This window comes from Pelecanus crispus, chromosome 4 (genome assembly GCF_030463565.1).
Source record: "Pelecanus crispus isolate bPelCri1 chromosome 4, bPelCri1.pri, whole genome shotgun sequence".
Classification (NCBI taxonomy): domain Eukaryota; kingdom Metazoa; phylum Chordata; class Aves; order Pelecaniformes; family Pelecanidae; genus Pelecanus; species Pelecanus crispus.
In genome coordinates this window covers 13,768,658-13,785,976 of record NC_134646.1, presented here as the reverse complement: position 1 = coordinate 13,785,976, position 17,319 = coordinate 13,768,658, and positions in this window count along the sequence as shown.

The window sequence follows — 17,319 nt, the reverse complement described above, 5'->3', positions numbered from 1 at the left end:
ATGAGATCACAGCAAAGGCTTGGGCTGGAACTAATAACTAATCTTTCACTCTAGGCAAATCAGTAAAATGCATTCTATTGTTAATTTTAGGGGGGGTTAATTTTACGTATGATAAATCTCCATCTGAACAGTCACTACCTGAAATGCAGTTTGCTGAATACTACATTATGATTTTGGATGGTTTTTAATTATAACTAACTACAGTTAGAACAATACATTTTCAAAGTATTTTTCTTTTCTTTCACTTTCTTTTAAGGAAAAAAGCAAAAAACTTTTTAATTAAATGAAAATAGAAGAAAAGTTTGTTCTTCACTTCTTAGTGTTCATTCAGAATGCTTACCTTTTGTTAAATTTACTTCTCTCTTAGTATTAAACTTTGTCTTTAATTACTCTCTATTTCTTCATGGCAAATTATTAAGAAGTAGAATCTGTAGTGGTGATTAAAACAAATGTGATGTTTTCTGTATTCCCTCAGAAACCTGGATTCTGAATAGCCTAGAATAATATGCAGGTCTTGAATATTATCTAATTATATGTGGGTTTTGATTTGGTACAGGGTTTTTTTTGTTTGGTTTTTGGGTTTTGTTTGGGTTTTGTTTGGTTTTTTTGTTTGTTTGGTTTGGTTTTTTTTTTTGTTTTGGGGTTTTTGTTTGTTTTGGTTTGGTTTTTTTGTTTGTTTTTTTTGTTTTGTTTTTTAACAAATCCCTAGGAGAATAGAATCACTGCTCTCTTTATAGTTTAAAGTTCCTATCCTGCAAAGACATTTGCATAACGGTTTAGTAGCTGCTCACAACTTATGAACTATATACCCTTCTGAATTTGAAGTGCATTTTTAGAGAGGCCATTTAAGATATAGTCTAGATTGCTGGTTGGATACCTAGTTATGTGACATTCTATAGACACAGTTTAGTATAGATCTCATTAAAAATGATCTATATAACATATATCCTTCATTTAAAATAAGGACATGGAATTTCAATGACATGTTTGGACTGACTTTGCATTGAAAAATTGAGATAAATAATAAACATAGATTTATGGAGGAGAGCTTAGCTGGAGAACAGGTGAAACAAACTTGATTAATGATGGAGCCTGTCCCTCCAAAATCTGTATATTTGTCTGCGTCATTTATGGAAAAAAATGGGAGTGATCTTTTGAGTCAAATGGTAGCCAACAAGGCTAGGAGCTATTAGCAAGACTATTCCCTCTGGTTATTGTGATTTTTTTCTTTTGTTTTATATTCTCTATGTGTGCATTTATGATTGTATCAGAGAAGTCCTGGATTTCAGCATCACCTTCTGGCAGGGTTCTTCTTCAGCCACTTATCCATCCCTCCTCTTGGTCAGATGAGGTCCCTGCTTATGGAGTGCATACAGGTGCTCTCCGGAAACTGCTTGTGCTGGGATTCGTCTCATCTGACTTCAGATGTTTCAGGGGTCGATGCCTGAATCAGAGGCAGTCACGCCAAGCTCCCTGTGTAGTCAAAGGAGAGAAACATGTATTTTTAGTATGTGATTTACCCAATCCCTTAACACTTTCTTCTGACCTGTGCCCTAGTTCTTTCCATTGACTCTAATGGAAGTCCAGGAGGGCATGGGATACCAGACGTAGGTATAACCCCTTTGGCAGAACAATGACACATTTCTGTATAGTAATTGACATTTTTAATGGGTGTTGTCAATGCATATTTCATGAACCACTTTCTTTCACTAATACAGGAGAGCAGAGAAGAGGAGGAGGGATCTTAACACTGATTTTGGAGGAAATGAGATCATCTGAATAGATAGATGCGCTGGTTTTCACTGGGGTAGAGTTAATTTTCCTCATAGTAGCTAGTATGGGGCTATGTTTTGGATTTGTGCTGAAAACAGTGTTGATAACACAGGGATGTTTTCGTTACTGCTGAGCGGTGCTTACACAGAGTCAAGGCCTTTTCTGCTTCTCACCCCACCCCACCAGCGAGCAGGCTGGGGGTGCACAAGGAGTTGGGAGGGGACACAGCTGGGACACCCTACCCCAACTGACCCAAGGGGTATTCCATACTGTATGACATCATGCTCAGCAGCACTAAACCTAGGGGTGAGGTTGGTGCTCAGGGACTGGCTGGGCATTGGTCTGGTGGTGGTGAGCAATTGTTTTCATTTGCATCACTTGTCTGTCTTGGGTTTTTCTTTTTGTTATTTTCCTTTTCCTTAAATTTTAAAAAAAATTATTATTATTTTATTTCAATTATGAAACTGTTCTTATCTCAACCCATGACTTTTCTCACTTTTACCTTTCCAATTCTCTTCCCCCCATCCTGCTGCAGGACAATGTGGGTGAGCGGCTGTGTGGTGCTTGGTTGCTGGCTGGGGTTAAACCACGACAATAGATAAACAAATAATTTCCCCTAGAATTTAATTTGAAATTAAAGTTTTCAAACACAACTACCTCGGCTTGCTTCTTGATGAAGCACTGCTTCTGTGCACACGTGCAAACTCTTAAATACATAAAAAAATGGCTTAGGGCCAAATGAAATCCTACAAGTTCATTCTACAGCATTACTTTCTATGTGTTTCTGTGGGCCAGATTTTCTACGTTATTTTGGGTTTGCTCAGCTGCAAAGTACAGGTTCAGAGAAGTTCTGAAGTTCAGGGGACCCTACAGATATGAACTACAACCTCAAAACAGAGGACTGAGTTGGGATTACAGATGACTAAAATTTTCTAGTGAGTGGAGATGAACAAGAATGCTCTGTACTTTCAGTTTTAATTAAGGATAATAAAAACTTGCTTGTCTGTTAATTTGTGAGCTACAGAATTTTTTTTTTTTTTTAAAAAAAAAAAGGTAAATCAGACAATTCTGCTGAAATATTGTCTCAGTGCTGGAACTTCCTGAGCTAGTCTAAATGGAAAACATTAATTAGTATTTTTGTATTTATAAAACTGATATTTCAGGCCACAAGATTCATGCTTTGTACCTACAGTGAGCCCAATATTTTATGCTTGAACTAGAGGCACCTGTTTTGGTACAAAAAAAAAATCTGCTGTGGCTAGTTCTGACTGGCTTATACCACACACTTTTAAAGATGCAGTTCTCTACGGTTCTCCACTTTTTCTCTATCATACATAAAAATCAATTTCTTGTGTTTTAATTGTGTCATGGATTCATATAAGAATATTACAAAACTATAAACCAATTTAATGCTTATTGTAAATGTCATTCATAACAATACTCTTGCATCAAAATTAGCTTCACCAGTGGTTTCTCTCCACCATGTCAGAGAAGTATATCAGTTGTTGACAAGTGCCAACACCTCATCAGAGACCTTTGCAGTTTCCTGGAAGCCCTGACTTGAGGAGGAGGGGAGACCCTCATTTTTTATTAGAAAAAGAGGAGAGTGCATTTTAGATCTCTTGGCTCAGCTGTTCTGCAGGGAAAAGCCTGAAAATACGAGCTTAATTCCTCCTCAGTGTCCAGACACCACAAGACAAAGGGATCCATCATGAGAAAGATATTTTTAAAAGGCATTTGAGGAAGGGGATTGTTTCAGGAGGAGTAAAGGCTGACTAATGAATTCATAATGCCAGGAACTGGCAAGAATGGCTGTGTTCTGGAACTGAATTCAGCTTGTGCAACTGGAGGCACAGAAATGACTTCTCCATTTTATCTTGTGTGTGACAGCTAACATTTTAATCTGCTCTGTTTGTCACGCAGGTTGGATGCTTTTCCTGGTTAGTGGATTACAGGAACAAAAAGCCCCTGTGCTTGCAAAACAATTACTCTGATCCTCTGATTGTTCATGTGTTGTAAAGCAAGATAATCTTTCAGATATTAAACAGATGCATTTAGGTTCTGAATAATTTGACGTTCAGTGGTGTGCTGGGTGTTCTGATCACGCAGTTATGGGCCCATGTTTCATTTGGAGGTCACCTTAACAAAAGGAGATGTCATATGAACAATAACTCAGCGTGCCTCTTTGATCACTTGCTTATGCAAAGTTACTTTATTTCCCTTTTGAAGAAAATTCTTGCTGAAACATGAGAAGTGAGATTTGCAGGAGTCTTGGTTGATTCAGGGTTGGCTACTGTGTAAACCAGCATTGGGCATGACCACAGCCTCTTCTGATCCTTACATCTCTTATACCAGTTTGTAAAACTTGAGCAGGAACGTGTGAGTGGGCAGGAGTGGATTGGAAGGGAGGGGAGCTGGATTTTCTTCAGTGCCTCTTTGTCCCTGGTGGGATGACTGCTAAATGTGCAGCATCTTCTCCCCTTTGACAAAGGGGAGATGATAACTCCTTCTGCAATAAACATTTGTTTTCTTTGAACTCATCCTCTTTGTCACACCAGTTGCTCCCTTCTCATCATGTCCATTGTTTTACAAGAAGTTTTTTTCAGTTTGGCTGTTGGTGGACAGAGGAGAGGAAATGAACTCTCATGTCAGGGAGGTAGGACCAGGCTGGCAGATGTGCAACACCGCTGGTGGTGCAGGCTGTCTGGGCACCGTCAGCCACTGCTGGAAGTTTTAGAGAGGCTGGTGCTGGTGCCATTTTAATTTAGTCCAGATGGAGGCTTAATCCTCATACAGATATGTGTCAGGATGGCAGCTGAGGCTGTTCCTGGCCTGCTCTCCTCCTTCCCAAAGAGCTCTAAGGGCTGCTGCCATGTGAACCAAACCCTTCCCCAGTTAACCCCACTACTCCCTGATCCCCAGCACAGAACAGCTGCTCACATTGCCTTGCACACATCTGTGCTCGTGAAGGAATGCAGGCCTCCTTTGCACCCTGTCACACTCTTTGTTTTGGGTTAGATGCTTTAAAGGTAGGTGCCTCAGTATTCATTCACTGGCTTGTCCTCTCTGCATCTCTTTTTCTTGTTTTTTTTAAGGGTATCAGCTTGTACGAGAAGAGGAAGTGGACAACTGGCCCCATTAGAACTGCTGCACAAATTGGCACCATATCATTTCCTTGTTTATGCTCAGATAAACTTGGATTTCTGTCAGTTTTGTTATTCAGATGATGTGAATAAAATCTGAAAGTGTAACAGAGCACTCAAGGCATGAATGGTGTGCTTTAACACTAGCTTGAATTCACTGGTTCATTAAATAAAGGACGAAAAGAGCATGGCAGTCCACAATCAGATTGTCACGTTTGCAGTGACTTGGATGCTCTGTTGCCTCTGTCTCTCTGTGTTTAAGTCACAGGAAAACCACTTTTACTTGCCCACACCTTGGCTTCCTCAATGCTTTGGATTTCTAACCCCAAGGTAGTTGGAGCTTATACACTCAAAGTCTAGCAAAACTCATTGTCTTTGCACGCTCATTTGTTCTCATTAGTATGTCTCTGATATAGAGATTAGATATCCACATGATTAGAAGGAGGCTCAGCTTTATGCAAAACTATTCCTTCTCCTTGAAGGCTGGTGGATTCGTGTTGTCTAGCTCCTTGGCTGGAACCATCTCTTTCTCCATCTTTTCTCCTCTATGCTGCACTGTCAGAAGAGGGAGTGCAGCAGGAATGTCACCAGTTGAGAACACTTAGTCCAGATAGTTTTGATTTTGTGGCTTAACATACAGTGGTTTTAGGGCTATGTATAAAACCAATGAGGCATATAGACTGTTAGAGGTTCTGAAGGTCTGAGGATGTGGCTTAATTATTCTAGAAATGAATCAGTTGGGATAGGAGTGTAAATCTGTCTTCTCGGCAGCCTCTGTAGTATAGTCCTTGTGTTTCTGAGGAAAATGTTTGATATTTCAGAGAAGACAGAAGCAATACAAAATGCAGGAAAGCTTGTAAAGCTTGTTCCTCATATTGACTGGGGAACATTGCAGATAAAGCAGCCACACAATTTACCAATTTGTGCATGTCGTCATATTCATGTTAATTTGTTATCATTTTTGAAGTAGTAATATCCTTAAAATACAGTTGTTTCCAGTTGGTTTATTTTTAAAAAGCTGTGTTCAGTTTCTCTCTTCAGCTTTCATGCTTACACCTCAGTCGCATTGCAGTGAAGAAACTTGTTTTGTTCTTCCAGACATCATTGGTTGTAGCCAGGATAGGCTTCTGTCCTAATAGAGTACATATGCTAGTTCTTGATGAAATAGGTAACACTAAAAATAGCTAAGCCCCACTCATAGTTCAATTAAGTCTTTATTTCAGTAGCCTGCCATGAGCATTGGCTGAAATCACAAGACTGGGATCAGAATTAGAAAGAGTATTAGGAAACTGAAACTTTTGTTGTCTCCCTCACTTGTACAGAGCTCACAAGGGAAGGATACCGTGCTGAGGCTGCTTTTCCTACCTACCTCACCAAAAGCAGTTTTGAAATAATTTTTATTGCATTGTACTTGAAGACAGTGATTGAAAGCCTCTTTGCAGGTATATTTTGTTAAGCAGGCAAAAGGCAATGCAAGGACACTCTGAAACTGCTTTCCATTTTACCATTGGTAGGAGATGGGGTTGTTTAGTAATAAAGATTACTAAAAAAACAACTTACCTACACACTTTCTGTCTTCTCACAATTGCATGCTTGCTCACACACACAGTCTTGTCCAGAAGAACCGTATGCATACAAATAAACTGCAAAATCTCTTCCAAAGCTATTGTAAGAAAGGAAGACAACGTTCATGTTTTATCTTGTAATTTCTTCATGTCAATCACTGGCTTGCACCTTGTGTTTATTATTCATATGAGGGGTTGTAAGGTGGACCATCTTTCCTTTTTTATGCAGGACAAGTTCATTTTTCTGGTCATGGATTATAGATAAGATGGGCTTTTGCTTATAAACCCAATTACGGAAACTCTTCGCCCTGCATGTAGTTTATAGAGCATAGACAGCATGACTGTCTTCCCGCTTATATGAGCCTTAGACTGCTGTAACTCACAGTAATTCACTTAAGTTATTCCTGGTTTACAGTACTGTAGGAGAAGAGTTAGACAATACTTAGCTTTAAGAAAATGGAACAGTTTGCAATTCGCTAATACCTGGCATTATGCATTCCTGGAACCTTAAAATTATGTGTGTCTTGTAGGAATGCATTTTCTTTGTCAGAGTGCTGCTAATGGAATTTGTTTTGGGAATCAGGAATCCACACCATTCAAATGGTAAGCTTCCAAGTCTCTGCCACATTGGATTTGAAGTGCAATGGTGTCTGGAGAAGAGTACATTTATTTTTTCAGCCTGTACTGCTTGCTTTTGGAGCTTTTGGATTTCCACTACCAAGGTTTGCACCCCAGTGTTCACAGAAAGGAAACCTAGATGTGCAGGCTATAGCCAAATTAGATGCAAAGTTGTTATGTGCTAATATTGCTTATGAGAATGCTGCTGTTGAAATCATATGTGTTTTGTACAGTACTCGGTTCTTCATAGGTCTGGAAATGGTGGGATATAGAGTCTTTTCTCAGCTACCTCTGAAGCTGACTTGGTTAGTGGATAGCGGCTTCCTTCATGAATCGTTTTGGCAATATGAGTATCTATCTGCTAGACCACAGGTTGAATTAGGTCATAGACTGGAGAAACTGTTAGGGATGACTCTATGGGATGCGTGGCATCATCTGACTGACCTGCCACAGCTCGTGCTGTCCTTGCCATGGGCAGGGAATCCTCTACTCCAGATCTCCCTGGATGGAACCATTCACATGCTCCCCTTCCTTTTCTGTTTTTCTTTCTCTTGAGTTGTCTGTTTTGACTGCGCAAGTCAGGGGTCCTTAAGGAAAGTCACCTGGCAAGTTCATCAAAGCACTGACTTCTGTTAATAATAAAGAAAGAACATTCGTAATCTCTATTTTCTACCTCTGAAGGAAGTACATAGGGAGCAGAAGTTACTGAACACTTGGAAGGATGTTTAGCTAACAACTTTGCGTCCTTTTCAGTAAATCACTTCTCTGACTAGCGTCTAGTCATTTCTTGCATGACCCCTGTATCCTACTGGTCATCTTGGTATGTTTTTCCTATATTACTTGTGCACACAGTGCTCTTCTGTTGCATTATTAATGGTAACTTTTTCCCTGTATGCTGTCTTGTTAGTCAGCCATTGTTTTGACCTCATGGCCTGAGTTATCCAGGAGAAAAACATCAGTGGACAAACTTGTAGCTTGTTTGGTGCCCCTTCAAGAATGCTGCTGTTGTTTTGTGAGGCTTTTTTCTACCTGTGGTAATTTATAGCAACCACCACCCTTGAAAGTGCAGAGCACAAAGGTGAGCCTATAATTATGGCTAAAGGCAGATCCCTGAAATGTTGAGCTTTGCCCTGGTGCTGTGGTTTGCATCAGAATTTCAAATGAGGCAAGTCCACGATCTAGGAGAAACAAAACAACAGCAGGAGCCCATAACCAACTAGCCAACTGACCAACACAACCGCCTGCTTGACCCAACATGTGATCAGAGAAATGCAAACACAAACGCTTTCTCTGGAGAAATGTTTGTGGATGGCAGCTAGCGTTTCTCTTGTGCCATCATACCTTAAACGTAACTGGATGATTAAGGTTTGCTTTTTTTCCAAAGGAAGTGTATAATGATTGTCTGATGTTCACCAGTGTTTCTTGCAGGGTAGCTGTCAACCTCCTGGGAATTCCAGGTCACAATAATAATTGCAGGATTTATCCTAGCTCTGTTGGACGATGTTACTTTCCTAATGCTTCCCCTGAGCTTTGTTTGAAGTCTTTTGTGAGTCTGTCTTAGATGGAGAAATGGAAAAAAATACTTGTTTTGCTCTTCTAGCAATCCCTAGATAGGAGAAGGGTTATGAATATTAAATTTTCTATCTGGACATATTTTCACCCATTTGATGTTGCCATTTTCTAATAAACATTTAATTATCATAAATATTATTGAATGTTCTGGCATACGATCACTAGAAGTGGCAATAAATATTTGGAGCTTAATGTTGAGCCAGTCTAACAGAAGAGAGCATTTCTTTTTCACTCCAGTAACTTTGGATCATGCCATAAGTGCTCTCTCAGACTTTCGATTTCTGCTCATCTTTCTGATGAAATCTGATGACCTTAGTGTAGCTGAGATGCTGAGAGTGTTTGAAGAGTGAGAATAAAAGGAGGAACTGAGTTATTTGACAGTAGATCTGATAGAAAAGGAAAAGAATAGTGTTGTAGGAAAGAAGATGTAATCTTAAATATTTACTGCTCTGTTGTCAGTGTCTCTGGACTGATTTAATATGGCATTATAAAAAAAAAGTAAATTGTGCCAGACACACTTTCATTTTACATGAAAAAATAAATTTAGCTGTAATCCAGTAAATGTTTAGGAAAGTAACAGATATTGTCTTGTATAAAGAACCCAAGATCAATATCACTAACTTTTTAAAAGGACCTAAAGTTGGGCTTTTATTGTGTGTTATAAATAATATTGTCCTTAGTATTGTGTCCTCAGGCAAACAGATCAGGAACTCTTTAAGGAGCAGAATTTGAGTTCAGTGTGCTCAGGTTTTTGCTGCCTGTGTCTAAGTTCCACATACTTCCATATCCTTATTGTGTTTGGTTTTCTTCCCCCTAAAAAAGTTTACCCCCTTTTTTTGGGATGGCTGTCTTTTCTAGGGTTACTTCTTTGGCCCTGGTTCAAATTGATATAGCTGAAGAACAAAATATTGCCTTCAGAATATTCCTTTTAGAGCTGAGCAGGGATGCAGTGCCTGGGATATCCACAAAACTAATTTTTCAGTTGCTTTGCTGGAAGAACAAAGTGTAAAGTAACTCTTGTAATTTTACATGTAAAATATATTGTGAGTGGAGTTATGAGGAAACCAGGCCTTTTCCTGCTAAGCACACAGCTGAGGAAATGAATGGGTAGGCTGTAGTTTTTGTACTGCTCGTGTACAATTTGGAAGCACTTTTGCATACCAGCACACTCTGTAGCTCAGTACATGACTTGTACTGAGGCAGAAGTGGGTCCTGAATGGTTTTATAGCCACCACGACCAGTGTTTTTCTTCTGGCTAGTGAATGGTGAAGAGCCCACAGCCTCCTTGAACCAGGAATCAGAAATTCTGGGCAAATGGTACCAGCCTGCCTGCTTAAGACCATGGGCAGTTTTCAGGCAGGACAGAAGTGAAGAAATTGTCATTTGTTCCCATATAAACCCTGTTTCAGGTGTTGAAATGTTTCACCAGGCAGTTGTCAGCCTAACCCAGGGTGGTGTTGCAAGAGCTACCAATGTCAAAGGGCTCAGAGAAAAAGTTGCAAAAACCACCTTGGATAACTTTTCCAGAGACAAAGCACAGCTTCTCATTAGCTGTTTTCTATATGTTATTGTCTGTTGGGTATGTTTTCACATTGATGTAAGGATCTATTTGGGGTTTATATGGACACTGTTAGATCCACATCCCCAAACCTTTATCTTTGTGATTTTAGTTTGCCAATTAGATTTAAATATAAAGCGCCCTGACTACCAATTTAATTACATTTTATTATTGGCTATTTTTCTGGTAGTATGCTGTCTCTAACTGTCCAGGCTGGCTTTTGAAAGGACCTAGTTAGAAACATAGCTCCAATGGCAAGGTTTAGAGAGGGAAGACTCTGAATGAAGGGTCTGTGCTGAAGGAGGAGGTAGTGGTCAATATAGACAGAACAAAGGAGTATGATGTTTTTCCCTGACTTTTGTTTCCATTTTCTTGCAAGGCATATTTACCGTGCAAAATTTGCCCAAGCTCTCACATGTCTAAAGGACACCTAGTGTATGTATATGCAAATGCAAATTGAAAAAAAACCTCCTACTGAAGTAGTTATTTTAAGTCTACTAATAATAATTAAATAACCTGTGAAGTTATAGTAGAAATATTATACAAAAAATATGCATCTTTAGAAGATGCTTATTAGGCCTCAACTGATATGTGGATACAGATCAGCAAGCATTAAATTTGTTATTTCTGGTTAGTCTCAGAAATCCACCAAAACACTGAATTATAGCATAAAGGACACATGTTTAGGGTCGAGTTTGTGCTTAAAGCAAGGGCTCAGCATCTGTATAGAGCTTAAATCTCCTTGCCCCTGTGAATTCTTCCCCAAATCACTGTCCTTTTTGAAACCTGGAGCAGATTTACCAATAAGGCACAAGTCGGTCCTTGGGCAGAGAGCACTGAATCACCCCCCTCCGCTGGGGCTGGCTTCCAGGAGGGACCACCACCACCCTGATCCTCGGGCACGGCTGGCTGCTCTGTGGGGCCAGTGGCTTTGTCAGGAACACAGCAGTGAATTAACATCAGACAGCTAAAGCTGTTACTGCCCAGAGCTGTCTTCTCCACCCCGCCGGTGGTAAACAAACTTGGATGTCAGGTTACCTTAAAACGCCGGGCTGAAAAGTGGGGTGAGTTAGGAGTTGATTCATGAGTGGATCGGACATGCCTGCCTTGGGGGCAGCAACATCTGTTAGGCAGGTGGGGAGGAAGGCAGGGAGTGGTAGCAGCTTCAGCTGGCCAATTTTCATCTGCTGCTGCATGTCTATTGGAGCCCTGCGGTCACAGGTTGCCCTTGATTAAAATGTCCTTCCCAGGCTGAGAGTTGCCACTTGCTGTTCTCAATGGGATTGAGGTTTGCAGGATCAAAGGTTCTGGCTTTGCTCGACATATGGCCGCAGGCCTATTGCAAAAGCGAACTCTTCTGACCAGATGAGCCTGAGCTGTGCCATGCTTTCTCCAGCCCTCAGAATGGGGAGAGGGTGGACTGCAGTTTGAAACTCCAACAGCTGCCTTTTCAGTTTTTCTGACATCCTTTCCACCTTACTGGATTTGTCAATACCTGCACTTAATTTTACAAAGCTCAGTAATTTTCTCTGCTTATATTGCAATACGGTTTTCTAACATGTTTCAGGAAATCTTTTCTGTGTTCAGACCTTAAAGACAGTGCTCATGCAGCTGCAAGGCAACAGTTAGCCATCCAAGTTCCACAGGGTTAGTCTGGTCAACAGCATACTCTCTTTTAGGGTATCCCAGTTGTTCTCAGTCTAAGGACCACCTATCATGGACGAAAATCCATGTTCAGTCCTGGACATTATAGCCAAAATAGTCAACTCTAAAAATTTGGGTGTAATTTGAATTTTTTTTTCTGCTTTGTTTGGTGGCTTGCTTTTATCTGTAGGAGTCTTTATGAGGTTTTATTAAAAATTATAACTATCATTTATGAATGATTTCCTGATGTCTTACAGACCACAGGCTGAGGAACGCTGATCATCTGAAAAGTCTTGCCAGCTTCTGAGAAATTTCAGTCACAGCCACATCTTTATTAATAAAGTGGAGGTTGCGGAAAGTTGTCAATTATTGCTTGTATTTTCTTGACCAACCTCCCAAATTCAAGTAAGATGGAGGGAATTGATTTGCCTGATTAAATTTATCTGGTGGTGTACTGCAGGGCTTTACCTAAGCTATACCTAGACTATATGCTGGGGTCAGCTATGGCATATCCAGGTGTCCTCTGTATAGAAGCTAGATTTCAGGAGTAAAAGATAGCTTGGGAGGCATGCAGATGCGGAGTTGGGAGAGGGTATGCACTCCTGCCTTGGAGTGGAGTGCATGTCAAGCCTGGTAATACAGATGTAGCTCAAACCTCTTCTTTTTCTGCTTATGAGGACAAAACCAGCATTGCTAAACAGTACTGCCTTTTTTCCTGGCATGAAATCCATTACAAAGACAAGACAGACACTGGCTCTTGTCTCTTATGCTGAAGAAACTAGTTGCATTGGAAGCAAAGCTGAAAGAAGGAACCTCACTGTAGGATGTTCTGGCAGTAGTTACTCAGCAGAGATGAATAAGGAGGGAGAACATCAGAAAGCAGAGGATATATTGGTAAACGGGACAAGCCATGTCATGAAAGGTTTCACCAGAAACTGAAATTTTTCTCCTTTGTTCTCATCATAATTTTTTTTAATTGTTTTCTAGCTGTTGCCTCTTTTTTATATGTATTACTTAGTTAGAAACACAGGAGTAGTACTGCTGGTGCTCAGCCCTTGCCAAAGTGTAAAAGCTGGAGTGGAGCTCCTCTCAACTCCCATTCACTCTGAGCACTGGAAAAATAAAAATGCAGATGCCTAGAACGGGGGGGGGGAGGGGGGGGCGGGGAAAGTCAGTAGTCCCAGTGAAACACATCCATATACTCTCCAAAACTTTGTTCTGCCAAAATCCCCATGCTTTTCCTGTAGCCAGTTCACATCCCATTGTTTTCAGTTATGAGATTATTCTTCTTCTAAGATGCCGAATCAGATATATACTTTAGAATAGGAAAATATTAGGCCTGATGTACCTCTTCAGTCATTTTTAGTCTGCCCATAACGAGCCAAGATTGACTTGGCTCTGTAGAAGTACAGGGCTGGATTCAGATTAGTTATACACTAAACACACTTGCATGATAGTTAGGAAAAATCTGTTCAAAAGCCCCAAAAGAAGTTGCTAGTTCTCCAAAATAAAATGTTCCCCTTCTGTATTTTCATCTGCTTGCTTTCTTGTCTTCCTTTTGCAGACCCCCTAAATTAATGAGGGATTATTTGTTTTCAGTTAATTAAAACTATTAACTAGATTATTTCATTATCCCAATTTTATTGAATCACTCTGCTTCTAGAGTGAGTGAGAAAGATTTGATCAGGTAAATATGTATAGCTCAGGAAAGTATCTGTTTAATGTGGGATTTGGCATGCGTTTGTGCCAAATTTTATTTTAGATTTTTTTTTTTTAGTACAAAAGGCAAGATGTCAATAAAGGTCATCAGATATTTAATCTGTTTTGATCTCTCTGAAGTGAGTGCTAGTGTTGCATTAGTCAAGTATGGTGTTGGGTGTGTTCTTACTCCTTCCATTTCTTTCCTTACTTTCCTCTCTCTTGTTCTGCTTCAGATTAATGGATGAAGATAACTAAACCAGATGGCACCTCCCATGGGCTTGCATACAGTTTAGGGTGGAAAAGGCATCACAGCCACGGACACACTTGCACCAGACCCCCAGCAGACTCCCCCAAACCTGTTTTGCACGTAGCCCTAATTGCACTGTAGCAAGGGACTGTACTGTAACTCACCTGGAGCACTGCGTCCAGCTCTGGAGCCCTCAGCACAAGGAGGACGTGGACCTGTTGGAGTGGGTCCAGAGGAGGGCCACAAAAATGATCCGAGGGCTGGAGCACCTCTCCTACGAGGACAGGCTGAGGGAGCTGGGGTTGTTCAGCCTGGGGAAGAGAAGGCTGCGGGGAGACCTTATTGCGGCCTTCCAGTACTTAAAGGGGGCCTACAGGAAGGATGGGGAGGATCTTTTTAGCAAGGCCTGTTGTGACAGGACAAGGAATAATAGATTTAAACTAAAGAAGAATAGATTTAGACTGGATATAAGGAAGAATTTTTTTACAATGAGGGTGGTGAAGCACTGGAACAGGTTGCCCAGAGAGGTGGTGGAGGCCCCATCCCTGGAAACATTCCAGGTCAGGTTGGACGGGGTTCTGAGCAACCTGGTCAGGGCAGAGATGTCCCTGCTCATTGCAGGGGGCTTGGGCTAGATGACCTCTAAAGGTCCCTTCCAACCCAAAGCATTCTAGGATTCTATGAAAATCCACAACTATGACCTGTCTCAGGAGAGCAGGGAAGATGTTGACAGTCTCAAGTCCCGAAGTACTCTGCATTTCTGACTCGTTTCGTCCTAGCCAGTCTTGCCTGACTCCTGTGTTCATACGTTCAGCTTTATATTTTTTCAGTTTCCACTGGAAGATCTGCTACTGAGGGGATGTAAGTGAAGTTGTCAACCAAGTGTTTTCATTATCACCTTTGGAGCTTTGCTACTTCTTGTGGTCCATCATTTTTCTCATTCAGATCCGAGTGTGTGCCTCAGGGAAGCATTAAAACAATGTATAGACTTCTGCAGCTCCCGCCTCTCTTCTTTCTCTAACAAAGCACATACACGAGTTTGAGACCCAGGCAGGGTGCACGGAGCCATCAAACTGATGGCTGTTGAGCTGGGTTCCCCTCTCTGACTTTTAGCCGTGTCTACCAGAGCCTGGTCTCGGACTCTGCCTTGCCAGCACCTGCAGTGCAGGCAGTGCCAGATGGCTGCCCACATGCCCCTGCCTCACCTCCGGTTTTGGGTTGCCTTTTCCATCACTTTCTCAATTTCCTTTCTAATAATTCCTAGTTTCAAATGTTTTCTCTATCTTGTGATGCTAAGCCAGCATCTACAGTGACTTCAGGACATCCTGGTGGTACTAACTGGTTTAAAGCCACATCTGTGCACGTGTTGAGGATTGCTGTTTCCACATGTACCACGAGGCACTTGCCAACATAGCGCTTATCAAGCAACAGGGTTATAATATGTTAACATGCGATGTTTTGCCATTCTTTGTAGCCAACTTAGGTTTGATCCTCCTGAATGATTTTGTGTCATGGACAAGAGGTTGGCACTTCACTGTCTTCTGCCTTCTCAGGTGATTGGTTTATGCCGATGTTGGGGATGCAGAATGCGGTGTAGCACAGGCCCCACTGGTAGCCTCCCTCTGCCACAAAACCTGGCCCTTTTTTATCATATCTTTTAACTGGTGATTAATCCAGGAAGGGATCTTTGCTTCTCTCCTGGGAACTTTTTTTGAAGTTAACTGAAAGTTCGAGTGGAATTGAGGACAGAATGTAAACCTCTGGGTTCTTTATATAAGAAGTTAGTTAAGCAGGAGGAATCTGGATTGCGTTTGCCTTCTTCAGGAAAAGTTGTGAGTGGGGTAGAGCTTTCAAAAATCGTGAAGGAACAAGATGATATCCTGTGCAGGCAGAAAAGCATACCTCCTTCAGATCGTTCAGTCTTTGTTGTGGTGTCTTAGAAGCAGCATGGTTATTTCTGCTAAGCACTCTGCATCATTAAATACTGTAAGCTCTTTGCATTATTAATTGTTCTCACATTCTGTGAAGCAGGAAAACAGCCAAAGGTGCATAATCTTAATTCCCAGTCCCCTTATATAATTTAACTAGTGTTCAGTGACCTTTAGCTGGAAAATGATTTTTCAAAAGCCTTTTCAAAATCTATTTTTTACATGACATCCATACTTTCAGCTATGCCTGAGATTTTGCCAAGCTTAGGGGAAGGTCAGGACATTATATAAAACGGATCGTCTTGCTTCTAGCCACACTCCAATAAAGAAATAAAATAGATCAATAAAGCATGTTGAAGCTATTATAATCCAGATTTTGGAAATTCCTGTTAGCAGAGCACTTGCAGGTATTAACAGAAAATATGTTTTCTTTAAGGATGAGTGACTGCAATAGCTTCTGTCACTCAGTGACTGAGCTTTCTCTGTGTGCAGATATCATGCCCAGCTCAAAAATGTGTCGTTCAGGTGGCAGTCTTGCTATGTGCAGCCTTATGGTCAGACTGGTAAAAGGAGAAGTATGTCAAAACTCTAATCACCCTCCAAACTAAGCTAACCCTTTTTTGGAAGCTTGGAAATTTTTCACTGAGATGTTTGTAGCTATGTAGTCCTGATTGGGAAACAACTTTTCCCCTCTGTTAAGATAAAAGGCCAAATTATTTAATCTCTGTTCCCTTGAAGATACTGATGGACAAAAACCAGATACATAGATAATAACAAAATGGTCAAATTCGTTAATATGTCATCAGTGATTCAAACGGCAGAATTCATTGCTCTTTTTAAATAAAAGCAAACCAAAATCCTTTCTGTATTCCAGAGCAAGGCATTCCCCAGGGAAAAAGAAAATCCAGAAAGTGCTTAATGCTTGATTTGCTGTGACATATTTCCTATTATAATAACAAAAAATTCCAATTGTCACCTGCTGTATTTTCCATCTGTTCACCTTTTATATGCATAAATCTTCAAGGGTAAGTTCAGGAAATTAAGATAGAAGCAACAAAAATAAATCAATATTTGCTATCTTTTTTTAAGAAAAATTTTCTTGGTTTGAATAGATCCTGTTATAGAAAATGGTCCATTATGTTGCACAATTTTTGAACTATATCCTAGGCTGATCACCCATATTTCAAAGAAATGAAGAGCATAGAAATGTGGGCAAGAGTGATTGATTTATTAATTTTTAGGGAAACGATTCTATCATACATTGTTCATGTAAGAAAGAAAACCCCATGTGTGAAGCAGTTGCAATACAGTGAAATTCGTAATCTAAAAAAAAAAAAAAAATCAGGTTTTAAATGAGCTTAATTTTTCCATAGAAGATATTCTTCCAATTCCTCTCCTTGTGATGCTCATAGAAATGTAGGCAAAACTGAATTACTCTGTCCTGAGAAGACTAGGACTGAGTAGTCAGCAAAACCAAACAACTAATGTCTGATTAATTCTAAAGTAGCTGAGATAAAGCTGCTATAGGACTACGTATTTATTTATTTATAATGTTCCTAGCCCTGACCAT